The sequence below is a fragment of the Nicotiana tabacum genome, chromosome 8 (genome assembly GCF_000715075.1).
Source record: "Nicotiana tabacum cultivar K326 chromosome 8, ASM71507v2, whole genome shotgun sequence".
In the NCBI taxonomy this organism is placed as follows: domain Eukaryota; kingdom Viridiplantae; phylum Streptophyta; class Magnoliopsida; order Solanales; family Solanaceae; genus Nicotiana; species Nicotiana tabacum.
In genome coordinates, this window is record NC_134087.1 from 14,045,616 (window position 1) to 14,066,088 (window position 20,473).

Sequence of the window (20,473 nt, forward strand, 5' to 3'; positions counted from 1 at the left end):
GCCAGACTAAACTATGATATACGAATTACAAGAATCCTATCTATATCTTCAAACTTGAACTTGCAGTTTCTGCTGCCCTGCTGACTTGTACTCTCTGAGTGAGATTCCTTTGTTGCTGACTTGAATTGCATTATGAGATTCTTTCCCTTTGTTCTTCAAGTGGGCTCCTAATTGTTGTCTTCCGTTGAACCTTGTTGCTTCCCTTCTTTCTCCAGGTGGGATCCTGATTACCAACACTTGCGCTGCTTTTACTCGAAACTTGAACTGCTTCCCTTCGTTTTTCAGATGGGTTCCTGATTGCTAAACTCCTTTGAACCTTGCTACTTCCCTTCGTTCTCCAGGTGGGCTCCTGATTGCCAATACTTGCACTAATTTTCCTCTAAACTTGAACTGCTTCCCTTCGTTCTTCAGGTAGGATCCTGATTACCAACACTTGACTTGCTGCTTTCCTTCGTTCTTTAGGTGAGCTCCTTATTACCAATAATTGAACTGTATTCCCTTGCTTTCTAGGTGAACGCCTGATTGCCAATACTTGAACTGTATTCCCTTGCTCTCCAGGTGGGTGCCTGATTGCCAATACTTGAACTGTATTCCCTTGCTCTCCAGGTGGGCACCTGATTTCCAAAACATGAACTGTATTCCCTTGCTCTCGAACTGTATTTCCTTGCTCTCCAGGTGGGCACCTGATTGCCAAAACTTGAATTGTATTCCCTTGCTCTCCAGGTGGGCGCCTGATTGCCAAAACTTGAATTGTATTCCCATGCTCTCCAGGTGGGTGCCTGATTGCCAAAACTTGAACTGTATTCCCTTGCTCTTCAGGTGGGTGCCTGATTGCCAAAACTTGAACTGTATTCCCTTGCTCTTCAGGTGGGTGCCTGATTGCCAAAACTTGAACTGTATTCCCTTGCTCTCCAGGTGGGCTCCTGATCGCCAAAACTTGAATTGTATTCCCTTGCTCTCCAGGTGGGCGCCTAATTGCCAAAACTTGAACTATATTCCCTTGCTTTCCAGGTGGGCGCCTGATTGCTGAACTTGAATTGTATTCCCTTGCTCTCCAGGTGGGCGCCTGATTGCCAAAACTTGAATTGTATTCCCTTTCTCTCCAGGTGGGCGCCTGATTGCCAAAACTGGAATTGTATTCCCTTGCTCTCCAGGTGGGCGCCTGATTGCCGAAAACTTAAACTGTATTCCCTTGTTCTCCAGGTGGGCGCCTGATTGCCAAAACTTGAATTATATTCCCTTGCTCTCCAGGTGGGCGCCTGATTGCCAAACCTTGAATTGTATCTCCTTGTTCTCCAGGTGGGGCTCCATGATTACTGAAACATGAATTGTACTTCTTCCCTTCATTCTTTAGGCGGACTCCTGATTGCTGAAACTTGAATTGTATTCCCTTGCTCTCCAGGTGGGCGCCTGACTGCTAAAACTTGAATTGTATTCCCTTGCTCTTTAATTGGGCCCCTGACTGCTAAAACTTGAATTGTATTCCCTTGCTCTCTAGGTGGGCTCATGATTGCTTGACTTGAACCGTCTTCTTCTTGAAACTACTTTTCTTTGACTTGTCCTCCCTTGTTTCTCCAAGCGGGTTCCTGATTGCTTGGGTATGAACTGCTTTCTATTCTTTGAAACTAGTATTGTCCTTCCCTGATCTTCAGATGGGCACCTGTCTTCCACAAAATAGACAAAACAAAAGAAAATTTTCTGCCCCTGTTTGGTAGCCGGGCATATCCATGAGTGTTAATTGAATCATGATACCAAATATCTATAAGAATTTGAAAGCTAGATACCATTATCCAGGAGGTTCCTGAAAACTTCTAGTAAAATACCTGTTTCAAAGCTACATTATATCTTCTAAAGATATGACTTCTGTTGAATCTTTTTATCTAAGTCAGTCTTAAAACTCATCCCATTATCCAGGAGGGTCCTAAAAAGCAAAATCAAGTTTTATCTTAATAGTGACAATTTTAGGGATAAATTATACATCCTTATAGTAGAACTTACGCTAAATCTTGTTATCTAATGGAATTCTTAAAGCAAGGTCCCATTATTCAAGAGGGTCCTGAAAACTCCTAATTTAATCCTATCTCAAACATGCCAACTTATATTTCTTTTAGGTACGACTTATGCTAGATCTTGATACTCATGATTATTTGAACTTTAAACTAGGTCCCATTTTCTAGGAGGATCCTGAGAACTTTGCGATCAAACCTGCTTGGTACTTGCTCTTTCTTCACGTAGGATTTCTCCGAAACAAATGAAATTTTTGCCCCTGTTTCAAATCAAAGAAAAATCTTGTCAGTTTAAACCGTGGTGGTTAGTTGTGGCATTCTTGCTGAAGGTGGTTCTTCCTTTGTCATGCTTTGCTTTGACTGGCTGCCTTGAGCCGGTCGAGAATTGTTTGACCTTCTGATTTACCTTAACCCCAGGACCCTAGATGATTTGAGTGCTCTACACCCCAACCGTTGTTTTTCATTTCTGACCTCTGCATATCCCACGACATTACTGAACCATTTCATCGATTTAACTTTTGCTTACACTCTATGTCCCACTTTTCATCACACTATCTCTGCCATGTCCTAGCCACATTTTGCTTTGTGCAATTTTGAAACTGGTAGTAAACTTTGAAATTCCTTCTTATTTGTTGAAACAAGGATAACCTTGGAAGAGCTTTAGAGGACTAAAATTAACACCAATGAAATGCGACGATTTTGAGAATTAAGAATAAAGAAGAAAATCCAAATTTGGATGACTGTTGGAGAGAGAAAAAGAAACTTATCTGAGTGGAGTAACTGGCACAAAAATCATGGTATGGATTTTGGATCAATCAACCCAGTCTATTTAACTAATCACTTTTCCAATTGTTTTACTTTGTGCTCCAAGATCTCCGCAACCCGATGTTTACTTTCCGCCAGCTTACAGACCTTGTTCGGCTTGCAGTGCCCTGAAGGGTTTTCACCGACAAACCTCTCTCATTTGTTCATTCCTCAATTCCTTATCGCCTCATGGTGCCCATGAAGGTTTTCACCAATAAGACTCTCTCATTTTTACTTTCTCTCAGCTTTCGTCGCCTTATGGTGCCCACGAGGGTTTTCACCAATAAGACTCTCTTATTTTTTGATTTCTCTTGCTTAAACTGGAGTGTTGCCCCTCATATGAATCCTCTTTACTTGCTTGACTTGGCATCTCTCGAAGACTGATCGGGAGGTCTTTTTTTGGTCGGCAATGTGGGCTCTTTGGATATGTTTGGAAAGAAAAGGGTATCAAAAAGGCTCAAAGCAACTTAAATGGGTCAAAATTACAACTTTTGGAATCTGATCTCTTACCACAATCACAACTTCTGCCCTAGTTTCTTGCTTGGGGATTTATGATTTTTATTTTGATATGATATGACCGAGCCGTGAGGCTGCCTACTTATCCTTAACAGGAATCAGGTCAAACGTAGTTCACACCTGAATTTCTTTGTTTTCTTGTACTTTCTCTTTTCGCTTCTATTTTTTTTCTTTTTTTTTCTTCTTTTTCTTTTCTTTCTTTTATCTCTTTTTCGTTATTGATTCCAAAAGAGGGGTATGAAATAAAATAAATAAGGCTCAAAAGGGGAAACAAAGGGTAGAGTGTTTAGATAGCAGAACAAATTGCCTTCGTCATTCCAATCTTCGAAACAATGCTAAGTACAAACAATCAACAATTGAACCAAATAAATCATATATAATATCTCTTGACTGCATTAGAATTGATAGCCGTGTCTACACATTTTTCTTCGATATCTGTTAGATACAAAGCACCATTAGACAACACTTTCGTCACAATGAACGACCCTTGCCAATTTGGGGAGAACTTGCCCTTCACTTCGGCCTGGTGTGGAAGGATGCGCTTTAATATTTGCTGACCTACTTCAAACATTTGGGGACATACCTTTTTGTTGTACGCTCTTGCCATTCTCTTTTGATATAACTGCCCATGACACACTGTTGCCAATCTTTTCTCATCGATCAAACTTAACTGCTCCAAACGGGTTTTGACCCACTCATCATCCTCAATCTCGGCCTCAGCAACAATCCGAAGGGATGGGATTTCAACTTCCGCATGTATCACTACTTCAGTGCCATATACTAACAAATAAGGGTTGCACCCACTGAAGTGCGAACAGTAGTGCGATAACCCAACAATGCGAATTGTAACTTTTCATGCCATTGCCTGGAACCTTCCACCATTTTTCGAAGTATCTTCTTTATGTTCTTGTTGGCTGACTCGACCACTCCATTCGCCTTGGGGCGATATGAGGTGGAATTGCGATGCGTAATCTTAAACTGTTGACATACCTCTTTCATCAAATTACTGTTAAGATTAGCACCATTATCTGTGATGATCACCTTTGGTATTCCAAATCGACAGATGATATTTGAGTGAACAAAATCAACCACTACTTTCTTGGTTACAGACTTGAAAGTTTTAGCCTCAACCCACTTGGTGAAATAATCAATGGCTACCAGAATGAACCTGTGCCCGTTGGATGCTGCTGGCTCAATTGATCCAATGACATCCATGCCCCATGCAACGAAGGGCCATGGTGCTGACATTGTGTGCAATTCCAATGGTGGAGAATGAATCAAAACTCCGTGTATCTGGCACTGATGACATTTTCTCACAAAACTGATACAATCTCGCTCCATGGTGAGCCAATAATAACCTGCTCGGAGAATTTTCTTCGCCAACACATATCCGCTCATATGTGGTCCGCAGACTCCCGAATGTACTTCGGACATGACAGTCGTAGCTTGTCTAGCATCTATACATCTTAACAATCCAAGGTCTGGTGTTATTTTATACAAAACTCCTCCACTGAAGAAAAATCCACTTACCAATCGTTGAGTTGTTCTCTTTTGATCCCCTGTGGCTTGCACCAGATATACCCTCATTCTGATGTACTCCCTGATATCATGGAACCACGGTTCACCATCAAGTTCTTCTTCCACCATGTTATAGTAAGCATGCTGATCTCGGACTTGAATATGTAGAGGATCAACATAAGCTTTGTCCGAATGGTGCAACATTGATGCTAAGGTAGCCAAAGCATCGACCACCTCATTATGGACCCTTGGAATATGCCTGAACTCTACTGATCGAAACCGTTAACAAAGATCATGCAAACATTGTCGGTATGATATGAGCTTTAAATCCCGTGTTTCCCATTCTCCTTAAATCTGGTGCACCAGAAGATCTGAGTCTCCCAAGACCAAGACTTCCTGGACATCCATGTCTGTAGCTAGCCTTAAACCCAAAATGCATGTCTCGTACTCAGCCATATTATTGGTACAATAGAAACGAAGCTGAGCCGTAACATGATAGTGATGCTCTGTTTTAGAAATAAGCACAACCCCTATTACAACTCCTTTCATGTTGGCAGCCCCATCATATAAAAGTTTCCAACCTGGTTTTTTAATCTGCTCCAATTCGTCGATATACATCACCTCTTCATCTGGAAAATAAGTTTTCAATGGCTCGTACTCTGTATCGACCGGGTTCTCGGCCAAATGATCAGCCAATGCTTGGGCTTTCATCGCGGTACGAGTAATATAGATGATGTCAAACTCCGTGAGCAAAATATGCCACTTCGCAAGTCTTCCTGTGGGCATAGGCTTTTGAAAGATATACTTCAACGGATCCAAGCGCAAAATGAGGTAAGTAGTATAGGATGACAAATAGTGTTTCAATTTCTATGCTACCAAAGTTAGGGTGCAACATGTCCTTTCCAGGTGAGTTTACTTAACCTCATAAGTCGTGAACTTCTTGCTTAGATAGTAGATGGCATGTTCCTTCCTACCAGTGATATCGTGCTGACCCAATACACAACCAAATGAATTTTACAAGACTATCAAGTAAAGAATCAAAGGTCTCTCTAGTTCTGGTGGAACCAACACAGGTGGCTTTGACAAGTATCCTTTTATCTTATCAAATGCTTCTTGACACTCATCAGTCCACTTGACCGCAACATCCTTCTTCAGCAACTTGAAAATAGGATCACAAGTTGTCGTGAGCTGAGCAATAAACCTGTTGATATAGTTCAACCTTCCTAACAAACTCATCACCTCAGTCTTGTTCCTCGGAGGCGGAAATTCTTGAATAGCTTTGATCTTTGACAGGTCCAACTCAATGCCTTGACGACTGACTATGAATCCCAACAATTTTCCGAATGGAACACCAAATGCGCACTTGGTAGGGTTAAGTTTGCGGTTGTACCTGCGAAGCCTCTGAAAAAATTTCCTCAAATCTCCGACGTGGTCGGCCTGCTGCTTCGACTTTATGATTACATCATCTATGTATACCTCAATCTCCTTGTGTATCATATCATGGAACACAGTAGTCATTGCCCTCATGTAAGTTACCCTAGCATTTTTCAAACCAAATGGCATTACTCGGTAGCAATAAGTTCCCCATGGCGTGATGAATGCCGTCTTTTCCGCATCTTCTTCATCCATTAAAATCTGATGATACCCTGCATAGCAATCCACAAAAGATCCAATTTCACGTTTGGCGCAATTATCGATCAAAATGTGGATATTGGGTAGTGGGAAATTATCCTTTGGACTTTCTTTGTTGAGATTGCGGTAATCAACGCATACTCTGATCTTGCCATCCTTCTTTTGTACTGGCACAACATTAGCTAACCAAATGGGATATTGTGTGACCTGAATGACCTTTGCACACAACTGCTTGGTGATTTATTCCTTAATCTTCACACTCATATCAGTTTTGAACTTTCTCAATTTTTGCTTGACGGGAGGGAATGCCGGGTCAGTGGGTAATTTGTGGACCACAAAATCAGTGCTCAACCCTGGCATATCGTCATATGACCATGCAAAAATATCTTTGTATTCAATCAGTGCTTTGATTATCTCTTCCCTGATCTTTGGTTCAAGGTGGACGCTTATTTTAGTCTCTATGATATTATCTGCGTCCCCTAAATTGATGGCTTTTGTATCATTCAGGTTGGGTTTCGGTTTTCCTTCAAAGTGATTTAATTCCTTACTAATCTCTTCAAAAGCCTCATCCTCATCATATTCTAATTCGTCATCACACTCTACTTCTTGAATTATTATTTCAAAATCAGATTGATGTTTAAGACTGGGCTGAGGATTCCTCATGCATACCATGTCATTAGAACCAACGTAAAAAGAACTGTACAGAAAAGAAAAGAAAAACAAAAAGGTAAACCATCAGAAATGATGAAGAAAGAGAGATTGCATTTCATTGAAAGATAAAAGATAACAAGGTTTGCACACTCAAACAGACTGAAAGATAACAATCTGGATTACAACCCTGGAATAACCTAGACAAATTGAAGGAAAATCAAAATAAACTACCAAAACTCCTTCCTAATGGGGAGAGGAGTAGCCTTCCAATTGTTAAGTTTTGTTTTTGGCCCGACAAATTGCACTTCTGCGTTGCTAGAACTTTCTCCAATTTCCACCATATTTACATCGTCGAACAATTTCTCAAATTTTTCAATTAATTCTTTGTTAGGATCAATCACAAAACTGGGAATTGTTGTTACTAGGCGACTTCTGGTACCGGACTTGACAAATAATCTGGAAAGATGTGGGACCGGCTTTGGAAGGACCCATGCCCTCTGTTTCAATTTCCTGGCTCTTTTTATGTCTGCGGTTGCGGGTTTGAATCCCAGGCCAAATAATCCCAAGTTTTTAGAGAGGGACACCGGCTGTATGATGCCCTGCAGTGATGAACCCAAAACCTTTGCCTGGTACAAAACCATTCTTCAACATTTCAAAGGCCACCCTGACTGATGCGACAGTTATCTTCGGATTTGGAATGTGTTTCCCCTCTAGAACTTTCTCGACCAACATCATGTCAAAAACCTGGTAGACCCACGGCCCCTTGTCATCTTCCATTTCAATGAACGGCACAACGGCATTGCTATGAGCGCACAAATTATCTTCATCGTGCACAACTATTTCCTATCTATCCAATTCAAATTTGACCATCTGGTATAGTGTTGATGGGATTGCTTTATCTGCATGAATCCATGGTCGACCTAACAACAGATTGTAGGAAATAGCTATGTCTAGCACCTGGAACTCCATTGTGAACTCAACTGGCCCTATTGTCAGCTCTAACACTATATTCCTAACTGAATCTTTGCCTCCGCCATTAAATCCCCGCACGCAGATACTGTTCTTATAAATCATCTCATCTTCTACTTTCAACTTGCTCAGAGTGGAGAGAGGGAAATTGTTCGCACTGGAACCGTTATCGACCAATACCTGGGTAACCACGGAGTCCTCACATTTCACCGTAAGGTAAAGAGCTCTATTGTGCCCAGTACCTTCTACAAGCAATTCCTCGTCAGAAAAAGTGACTCTGTTCACTTCAAAGATTTTGTTGGCTATCTTTTATAGATGATTCACTAAGATTTTATCAGGAACATAAGCCTCATTCAGTATTTTCATTAAGGCTCGACGATGCTCGTCTGAGTGGATTAACAATGTCAATATTGGAATCTGAGCAGGCGTCTTTTTCAATTGTTCCACGTTAGAATAGTCTTGCATCTTCATCTTTCTCAAGAATTCCTCTGCCTCTTCTTCAGTTACAACTTTCTTCACTAATACTGGGTTATCTTTAGCTTTTCTTAACTCCTCGGGGGCAAAGCATCTCCTCGAACGAGTCAAACCCTAGGTCTCATAGACTTCTTCTTTAACTTCTTTCCCTTTATAAGTCACTGTAACCCATTCATAATTCCACGGAATAGCCCTGTTATTGACTATCGGTAACTGGGTTACCGGCTTAATAATGACATGATCTATGCGGGCACCCTCCACAATTACGATAGGTCTGCTTGCCACTCCTAGCACAACCACATTCGCCCTTTCTTGTTTTTCTGCCACATCACTTGAAAACCTCTTCTTAACTGCCATAGATGGTTAAATTGGCTTGACCTAACTGGACCGAATCATTATGACGGTCTGTGAAGGCTTCCTGGGTTCCCCTCCCTTATGCATTATTTCAATCATATTTGTCTCTTGGTGGGTTGGCATCGGATTCCGGTTGATATTGGGCGCCTCTGAAGCTTGAACTTCAATTCTATTAGTATAAATGAGCTCCTGGATAACACCTTTTAGGTGCCAGCACTTCTCCGTGTCATGACCCAGAGTACCAGAACAATATTAGCAGCTTACAAAATAATCCAGATTTTTTAGGGGAGAATTTGGCAATTTTGAGTGTATCGGCCTTAGCAAGTCCAGTTGTCTTAGCATGTGAAATAGACTAGTATATGAATCTCCCAATGGAGTAAAGATTTTCTTTTTTAAATGCTTGATTAGGCCGGAAATTTGGTCCAGGAGGGTTTCGGTAGGCTCGTGGTGGTGGATAAGTGTTTTGGGGAATGGGCGCACGCCATTGCGCGTAGGCAGGAGGTTGGTTGTATGTTTGGGCATGGTGGATAGAAAAATGAGGTTCTGGTGGGGGGTAATAGTGTTGGGGTGGATTATACTAGGTGTGGGGGTAAGTTCGGTGGTGGGGTGGAGGCTGATTATAGTGGTAAGATGAGCGTCTAGGTCCGAACCAAGCTCCTGAATCAATTGTTGTCACATCCTCTCTCTTCTTTTTCCCAATTATTCCTACCCCGCCGCCCTGAATAGCCTGAGTGGATTCCTTAATAGCCGAATAACTCATGATTTTATTCGACTTGAGCCCTTCTTCTACCATGCCCCCCATTTTCACCACTTCGTTGAAGGATTTGCCTACAGCCGATACCATATGACTGAAATAAGTGGGCTCTAAGGCCTGCAGGAAATAATCCACCTTTTCACTTTCTTTCATCGGAGGGTCAACCCTCGCTGCTTGCTTCTTCAATGGAAACCATACTCTCTGAAACTTTTACTATGCTTTTTCTCAAGTTTTGTCAAGTACACTTGATCCGGAATGACCTCGAGATTGTACTGGAAGTGACAAGCAAATGCCTGGGCTAGATCATCCCATATGTACCATCATCCGTGATCTTGCCAGGTATACCATTCCAATGCTGAACCACTCAAACTTTGACTGAAATATGCCATTAGCAATTCATCCTTCCCTCTAGCTCCCCTCATTTTTCTACAAAACCGTCTCAAGTGCGCTATTGGATCACCGTGCCCATCATACAAATCAAACTTGGGCATCTTAAACCCTGTCAGCAATTGCACATCTTGAAATAGACATAGGTCTTTGTAAGCCACACTTACTTGACCTCTCAACCCCTGGATGTCCTTGAATGACTGTTCTACGCTTTTAACTTTCATGAATATCTCCTCTTGTTTGGGATTTTTGGACTGTTTCTTAGCTTCCATAGGAAGATCGAAATGAGGAGTGTAAGAATAGGGTTCCAGAGCTTTGAAAGTGGGATCACGGGGGTAATACTGGTTATCATGATCCTGGAATAAAGGATCGCTGGAGGATCGGTGAATTGTAGTAGGCGGTGGTGCTACGAAGACAGGAGTGGCTGGTGGAGGAGGGTACAGAACTGGTTTGGGTGGTGGAGCTTGCGGGGTTTGGGAGGTGGTGCCTTGGTAGTGATGGTAAATAGTAAATTCTGCAGATGAATCAACAGTAGGAGGTTCCTGGGTTTGAGTCAATGGTGGGATGAAAGCAGGGTTGGCGGGGTAAGCTAGTGGTGGTTGCCCTTTTGCCCAAGCCTGGTACATTTCGGCCATCTGCTACTTCAACTTATACATCTCTTCTTTCATCGAATTAACATCCAAATCTTCCACCTCTCTTGAAGGATCGGTGCTACTCACATCAAGTTCTTGGTTAGACATGATCAATTCGCCTTTGGACCTGGTGTTGTATGGATTGGTTTCCAGAAAGCTCAACTAACTAACCACCAGCCTTAGCTCTACAACATCAACAACAAACTAGTTAGTGATTAGATCTTAACAGATTGGTAACAGCATATTTGTGGAATGCAATGCACCAAAGTAATTAATCATTTCTATCATGTATTTTCTCGATTGCTTGTGTCATCCCGACTTTTTCTTATTTCCATGTGCAACTTCCCTTTTTTCTCTTTTTTTTCCTTGCCTTTCTTTGTTTGACTTCTCTTGTTTTTTTACTCTCTCATTTCCCTTTCTTATTTAGTTTCCTTCTCACGGTTTCTTATTTTCTTTCTCTTTTCTTTTGGTTATAGTCGAATCCTATGGAGTTTGCCTACGTATCATGACCCCGCATGAATCAGACCGAGCATAGTTCTGGGGTATAAGTGTAAAAATAAGTAATAAAACATTTCTGGGATTTTTAAAAAGCAAATACTTTGATTATAACGACTTAAAAACTAACAGACTCAAAAGAAACTAACAGACTTTAACAGAAAGAAAATACAGACTCAAGTAAAAAAATCACGAATACATTAATGCCTCAAATGCTCTTGGGGCTCGCGGGACATCATTCGGTCTCGCCACGGGCCTATATGCAAGATCCCTTTGAAACCTCTCCAAGTCACTCATTATCTATCGGAAAAACGTCATCACTGCCGCGAAGAAAGTGGTGCGAGTCATATCCTCACATGCTTGGCATTTCACAACAATGTAGTCTGCAATGACTCTGACCCGCTCTCGGATTCTACCCTTTTCCTGAAGCATACGCCCGACCTATTGATTCCGGGCTTCTAACACCTGAGTGTCATGGAGATGTTGATTTTACAACTATTGCATTTCTTCCTCCATCTGAGCCACCAAATCATAATAGTGTTCCCTATCAGCCTTGAAGTCCTTGGCTTGCTTGGCTACTTCATTCTCGAGGGCAGTCATTTTTCTCTTCAGGCTGGTGATTGTCCCTTCATACTTTCTTTTCATTTGTTGCACAAACTTTGCCCTCTCTTCCGCCTCCTTTGCCCATTGTGCCCGGACTTTGGCTAGGTTGGCCTCAGACTTTTCCAGGTCATCTTGACACTCAAGGGCTTTCTTTTTCAGACTGCTTATAAGCCTTTCATCCGCTCGACTTCTTTCCGAGTTTCTAGCAGTTGTTCTCATTTTCTGAATTTGGGCTTTGAGGGCTTTATTTTCCTGAGTTAGCTTTTTTTTCTCGCCTTCATCCGCGACGTCTTGCAAACCATTCTCAAACTGAAGGTCCATGACTTGCTTTTCTAGCCTGCCTATGGTGGCTCTGTACTCATTTTCTTTGGCCAGCCAATCCCATTGCTATTGTGATGCTCCGACAAATTCTTGAAGATGAGGTCTTTTGGACGGCCTTCCAAACTCAACTTCCCTTTTATACCAGGCAAGATATCCTGGTGCAACTTCACCTCTGGACAGATCACGCACTCGAGTGTTCGCCGTCAAGTACTGACATTCGCTCCCAATTTGGCGGACTACTGCTTCATGAAACTGACCATCAGGACCAATCTCGACCACATGGCGACTAATGTTTTCATCACTGGGAACCATTTGATATCTCCCTAATTGTCTCAAAACCCGGCATGTGGCATAAGGCTGGATACTCCTGAGACCCATCAAAAGGAAATGTGGCCCGATAGCTGGCATGTATATGATCTCATCTATGGGAAGCCACCCAAACGTCCACTCTATTTGACTTGCACTGATGGAATGGAGATGTGATACCCATTATATAACCCCTTCTGGCAAGCTAATCCCATCAACCCTCGTATAAAATTCCTCTATGCAGGTTTTCTCTGTCGACCCATAACTCAGGAATTGAGGACGATGGCATAGATGTTCAATCATCCACATCTGCAGCAACAAGTTGCACCCCTCAAAAAAGTCTCCTCCGGCTTTGCAAGCTGTGAGAGTGTGGAAGATTTCAACTACTATCATGGGTGCAAGGGTGCTTTTGGCCTGAGTAATCAAAGTGCTGAGTACCCCAGCTATTTGTATGTCAATATTTCCATCTTTCTTAAGAAACACCAGAAGTCCCAAGAAGACCACCATAAAAGCAAAACACCTGTGTTCTTCCCATTTGAGGTGGTTCCCTTTGATACAAATTTTGTTTTCTGGATTGTTAAACCCTTCTATGTGACCGTATCTTTGGTATATAAACTGCAGAGTGGAAAATCCTGCAACCAAATCTGGGTTATGGACCCCCTGCTTACTGCCATGGACGTCGAGCTTCACACCCGAGCTTGACGTCGACGCAGCAGTCGCGTGGTTTGCTTGGACTCGAGGGATGTGGAGCTTGTGTGGTGCGGGTGTTGTTGATAGGGAGGCAGCCATGGGAGCTGCTCGTGCGGAAGGGGAGGTAGCCATGGATGGCTTGGGGTGTTTGGTGTTTTGGAGAAGAAGAAACCCAAAAATGGGGGCGGATGGTTTAGGTCCCTTTTTTAGGGTTTTTTGTTCTTTCTTTTTTTCTTTTGTTTTGTGTCTTTGAAATGTAAGATAGGGGTATTGGGTTATGGATTGGGTTAATGGGGCGGACCGGGTCGACCCATGTTGAGATGGACTGGGTCATGGAGAAGGTTGGACAAATGTTTGGGCCTGGGGTTGAATTTTGAAGAAGTGGCCCAATCCGATTTTTCTTTGTATTTTTGTTCTCTTTTCTTCTTTTATTTTCTAAAACTAAATTATAATAATACTTAAATTATTATTAAGAACTAAATTAAGTTATAAAAGCGCAAATTAACTCCCAATAATAATTAACGCACAATTAAGTAATAATTAAGCATAAAATTGTTCATTTGGACATTAAATGCTAAAAATGCAAAAGATGCCTATTTTGTAATTTTTAATTTTTGTAAAACTAATTTAATTACTAACAATTGTAGAATGAAATCCTACATGCAAAATGCGACATATTTTAATATTTTTTATTAATTTAACAAATAGGCAAACACAGACAAATACAAATAATTATCCAAAAATATCACAAAAATACTCAAAATTGCACACCAAGGAAAATTATTTTATTTTGTATTTTCTGGGAGTATTTCTCATATAGGGCAAAAATCACGTGCTTACACTGAGCAATAAGAAATCACGTAAAGGCACATCAACAGGCTATAAAGAAGCAGTAAAAGCTAGTGAAAGAAATGAAACAGTGAAAATAAGTAAAAGTCACTTTAGTTCAGTGTAAACTTCTTTAGAATGCCTTTTTAACAGTTAAGCAAGTAAATGACAGGCAACTAGAAAAGATAAACACATAAAGAACCGCCCTCGGGCATAATACCAACAAAATCAGCCCCTCGGGCAACACATTGAATAATACCAGCCACTCGGGATATATCTCATATCATAATGGATACCCGCGCTCACTGGGGGTGTGCAGACTCCTGGAGGGGCCCCTTACAGCCCAAGCGCAATATCAATCCATCTCGTGACATAATTAGATAGGCTCTCGGCCTCATATCAACAAGCCACCTCATGGCGTACAAATCTCAGGCCCTCGGCCTCATAATCATAATCATTGTTTCCTCACAATATAGGCCCTCGGCCTTACTCAGTCAGAATCTCACAAGCCAGTCGGGCAACAGTTAAACATAATGCTCAACCCAAAATGTCATTTAGAATATCATTTCAAGTGTTAAAGCAGAGTAAACATGGTTGAGTTATGAAAACAGTAGAATGTAGCATGACTGAGTTCAAGTATAAAGTCAAATTAGTGAGGAAATATCAGTAAAAATCCCCTAAGGGTCCAAATAGTTGGCACTAGACCCAAATAAGGCATTCAGCCCAAAACATGATGATAGCAAATAGTTTGCCTCTTGAATTGGCCTCAACTCACGTCGAATCTATCCAAAATCAGAATCACGACGTCAAAATATCCTAAGGTAACGAAGCCCATGCGAAAATAATCAATTTACAACATAAATTCTGAAATTAACCAAAACCCGACCCCCGAGCCCATGTCTTGAAATTCGATAAATTTACATCAATAGATTCCTTATCTCCCCACGAGTTCATACATATCAAAAGTACTAAAATCCGACCACAAATGGCCCTTCAAATCCTCAAGTCAATGTCTTTAATACCAAGCCCTAGTTTCCGTAATTTTTAACCTTTAATTTCCATAATTACAGCTCTAATCCATGAAATAATACCATAGAAACGAGTTTTAGGTTCAACAATATTACCTCCAGATATTATCCCTTGAATTCCTCTTTAAAATGGCTTCCCCAAGCTTAAACCCGAATAAAAATGGTAAAACAATAGCTCAAAATCGTGAAGGAAACCTTTTATACTTTCTGACCCAAGCTTTTCGCACCTGCAGTCCTGTTCCCGCTTCTGCGGCCTAATCCACCGCATCTGCGGTTTTCACTTAAATGGCCATTTTCGCATCTCGGTTAAAAACTCGCACCTGCTCTACCGCAGGTGCGCATACTTCACCGCTTCTGTGGTTCCTGAAGAACTTCTTCTTGGCCACATCTGCGGTTGCCTTCCTCTTCTGCGATCATCGCACCTCCGGCCTCCCAACCGCAAGTGCGGTTATGACAGCAATAATATACTTCAACTGTCCTAACTCAACTTCAAACCTTCCGCCAACCATCTAAAATCACCCCGAGGCTCCCAGGACCTCAACCAAAAGTGCAAACCGGTCATATTCCACTACCCAAACTTATACCAATCTTCTAAACACCTCAAACAACATCGAATCTATCAAATCACATCGAATTCAATCCTAAGGTTACAAAAACTTCCGAATCCTGCTTTTGATCAAAAAGTCTACCAAACCACGTCCGAATGACCTGAAATTTTGCACACATATCCCAAATGACACAACAGACCTACTGCAACTCCCGAGATTCTATTCCGACCCCTATATCAAAATCTCAACTATCAACTGGAAAACGTCAGAATCTCAATTTTGCCAATTCAAGCCTAAACCTTCCGCACACCTCAAAAACACACTCCGACCACGCTCATAAGTCCCAAATCACCTAATGGAGCTAACCAAATCATAAAAATTCTGATCCGAGATCATATACTAACAAATCGAAACTTGGTCAAATCTTTCAAATTTTAAACTTCGAACTGAGAACTGTTCTTCCAAATTCATTTCGATTATCCTAAAAACCATAACCGACGATTTACATAAGTCATAATACATCACACGGGGCTAGACATTCCCGAGAACTGGCGAGCGAAGTACAAAATCTCAAAATGACCGGTCGAGTCGTTACATCCTCCCCCAGTTAAACATACGTTTGTCCTCAAACGTGCCCATAGTGTTTCCAAAAGCCAACCAGTCACTGAATAACCTTACCATGCAGATACTCGGGGGTGATCCCACATCACCCTATCTCATATAGGTCCGATAACATAATGTAACTGAAATTTCACTATCCAACCTAGCCCATAAACCTTAGAACCACATTTCCACTTCTGAAACCATCTACAAGATCAGGATGTCACATCTATACTCTGTATAAGCCCGAACCAGTTGTAATAACTCATACCTGCAACCTCAGGTGCAATTACATGACATACCACATAACTCAAACACTTGTAGCAATAACTTCTAATCACAGCAACTGCACACAACAACCGAATACCGATAGTAAACCTCTTATCAACTAAAGTCTCATTCCAACACTTTCATACACTACTAATGATAAATGAAACCATTAGGAAGTCAATAACCATTCCTCAGATCAACCATTCATCTAGCCACTCTTCCTTTGGCAAGGACCATAGCAATTTCTGAGCCGAACCTCGATATTATCCTTCCAACATGTTGATATCGAATCCGTTTGTATCCATTATAGATCCTAACGATCTCATCTAATCCAACACAACTACTCTAGTGACATGACACATCAATACGAACTAAAGCCACAACTTGTGCAATCCACACACCAATAAGCCACAATCCGAACGTACTCAAATCATGAGAAAATTACTCAAATGAAAGAGTTGTTCCACAAGCTCACCAGTACCACCACAACACAATGCTGAGAACCCATAACCTATCTCATAGATCAACTCGGAATGCTAATAGCTCAACAACAACCGAATCAACACATCCCTCACCAATAACAACTCGAAGTCAACAAAGCCGTCTCGATGCAAAACACGCATCCATATAGGTCTACCAATGAACCCCTTATCAAGGAGTTCCTGAAGCTGTTCCTTCCACTCCTTTAACTCCACTGGTGCCATACGATACGGTGCCCAACACCAAATCAGTACCGAAATTAATGACCCTGTCCGACGATATGCCCGATAGTAGGAAACACATCCGGAAAAGCTCCTCATCACTAGAACTAAATCAATAGTAGGAGTCTCTACACTGGCACCTATCACGAATGCCAAATAAGAAAGATAACCCTTCCCAGCCATCCGCTGGGTCTTCAAAGAAATGACACCACCCTACTGGGAACATAATCCGTCGAACCTCACCACTCAATCCATGGCATTCCCGGCATAGCCAACATCGTCGCCGTAGCGCAATAGTCCAGGATAATACAACATGGAGACAACTAGCCTATACCCAATATTACATCAAAATCTAACATACCAAGTAGCAAAAGATCCATTCGTGTCTCCAAACCCTAATAGTCACTATAAAGTGCCGATACACGCGACCCACAACCACAACATAACCTGTATATGAGAACTCCTAGTCTCCAACTCCATATAGCACACGAATCTCTATATCGGACCCGAATTCCGCCGTCCGAATATACAACACACCTTTAATACCCAATCATTCCATGAGTGGTACTCTTATAATTCTTCTGTGCCACCAAGAAAACTCGAATATCAGCAGTCAATCCAACAAGAGAGTGCCGCAATACTACTGAAGTACCATCAACTTAATCACATTGCCTTTTTCTAAAATGTATACCCTCATCAAGCCACACAAATTAGTGATATCATTTACCTAGTCATCTGAAACTGTCCATGCTGCCTAAGAATTTATGACCTTCCTTCCAGGGCTGAACCGTGACATCACACATGTAGATCTCAACTCTACACAACATACTGCATATACCATGCCATCCTATGATAAATATGAGAACTTCATAGTCCACTCCGATCTACAAGCAACTACGTACTCAACCAACCAAGAACTTTTCCATTTGATCCCATCTAGGAGAAAATCACTATACATCCCATGCTCCCCATGCCTATAGAAATGTACACCTCCAACTGTAGAAGAAATCATCAAGAACCCTCCAAATCCCCTTTGCACCAAACCAAACCAACAGGACTGACTCCTTCTAATTCAACCAAGCTACGCAAGCCATCAAAACCTAAGAGCATTGCCACAAAGCACCTGTAGAAACTCATTATCTCATAAACACCTAAAGAACTAGTCGTATCCCCTACCATGCCGATCCGGCCTACTACCAAGATGTCCTATTTATCCAAGTTCCTTCAGAATTACCTTCGAATTAATACTTCTCCTTGCTATAATACTGCAATCCTCAACCCAGACTCACCACACGAGACCCCAGCATAAAACCACGCCGTCTAAGGCTCATAAGTCACTGAATACTCTCTCAAATATGCCTAATTGTCCAACCAACACCACTTTCAAAATACTTACACTGAAGATACTGCAAATCCGAAACCATTACCTTCCTAATACTGATATATAGAATCCCATAATTAATATAGAAATGATACAAGTCTTGGAACCCTCCAATGCAAACCTCAGTTCCTAGCCAAATTATACAACTTGAACGTCTCCAGTTATTACACATAAAATTTGAACCCATTAGAACCATTCTCGAGAGTCACCCACTCTACTCAAACCGCAATTAGATTGATCAAACGGATCGGGCGACCCGTGCTCCCTTAGCACTCCGACACCGTAGAATGTAACCTCACCCTAATACAACCAAGCAACTTCCTGCTCTATGCACCGTACCTCCTTTACCAATAACCACTCAGGACATTCCTTGATTCTCACACACATATGAAGCATAATATAACCTTTGCCAAAATTTTCCTTTACTCGAGGCATCCTCGGTCTCAATTTCTGTAAGCAATAACTGATTCACCAGCACGCCTCAAACCAGAACTAACATAGCACATAACCGTGCAATAAACTGATCATTAGCCGACTCCCCACTTGGCTCGAAGCCATAGGTCAAAGCACACACAATAACCCATAATGCATATACTGTATTGCTGCCATAATACCATAGTGAGATTAAACTCAATCCTTCATAAGCTTGTGAAAGACAGACCATCTAGTACTTTAAATCGTCTGCAAATCTCGCATTCACTCTCGTAACAATTAAACCTACTCTCTTAGGCAACCCAAATTCAAATTGCAACACATATAATTCCTTGGTGATAGAGATCTTCCAACAAATGACATAAAGGATTACGCAAACTTCAGAATAATCCGCAGGAGATAGCCCACTTGCTTCGCCTCAACTAACATCTCTTTATATCCTTCCACCGTCATAGACATTACGCAGTCACTTGGTCTTCCGATGTCTGAACTCATATCAAACATGAAATACACTTCACTTCCCCTACTAGAAAACATGAAAAGATTCTTCACACACCCATAACTCGGGGCTATACCTCAAATTAAGATGGAAATCAAGCACCTAATAGTTCTTCTATCCTCCAGCAGACTCTTCTTGTCGCTTCCAAATCATATGAATACATCTCACAGTCACATCATACTTATCACACAGCTATCCAGTCATCACTACCACTAATAGGGACACTATCAGCATTTCAAATCCAAAAGTACGTGCTCACACAATCAATGCCTCAGTGCTTCAGCTATAGGCAAAGACCTGGCCTCAAGTCCTCCAGATTGGCCCAACCTCAACACACAGAGATCATATCTCGCCCCTCGATCAGGGAATCACAAGCCATCAATGCACATCTGATATTGAGCGCTCATGCATGCATACGTACGCGTAGAAAAGAATTCAAAGAGTTATATTTCAAGATGAACAAATTCGCACGACAAGAATTTCAAGAATATGAAGTTTCCTAAAGGTTCTGTAGCCTCTCGAGGATAAATACAAACGTCTCCGTACCGATCCGTGAGACTCTACTAAACCTGCTCATGACTCATGAGACCTATGTAACCTAGGCTCTGATACCAACTTGTCACGACCCTAAACCCGGACTTGGTCGTGATGGCGCCTCTCGTGAAGACAAGGCCAGCCGACACACTCCCAATTCATTTTAAGCAATTAAATAATACAAAATAAGTCTTAATCACAATATTAATTCCAAAATAAAGTGGAATAATACAGTTGCGGAATAGACATAGCCTGACATTGGGGTGTCACCAGTCATGATCATATATCATAAACTACAAGTCTAAAAGAGTCTACCCAACAATTCCATAACTAAAATAGGAGAAAAAAGGTTAGAGGGAGAAGCACTGGGCTACGAACGCCGAGTAACTACCTAGTGAATCTTCAAAGTCAGCTGGAAGCTCTCAACCCTTGCAAGCAGGACCTGAAGCGCCTCATTCTCCACATGGGGTGCAGGAGTAAAGTGAGTACTTCAACTCAGTGAGTAATAATAATAAATGCACACTGAGCAATAAGAAATCA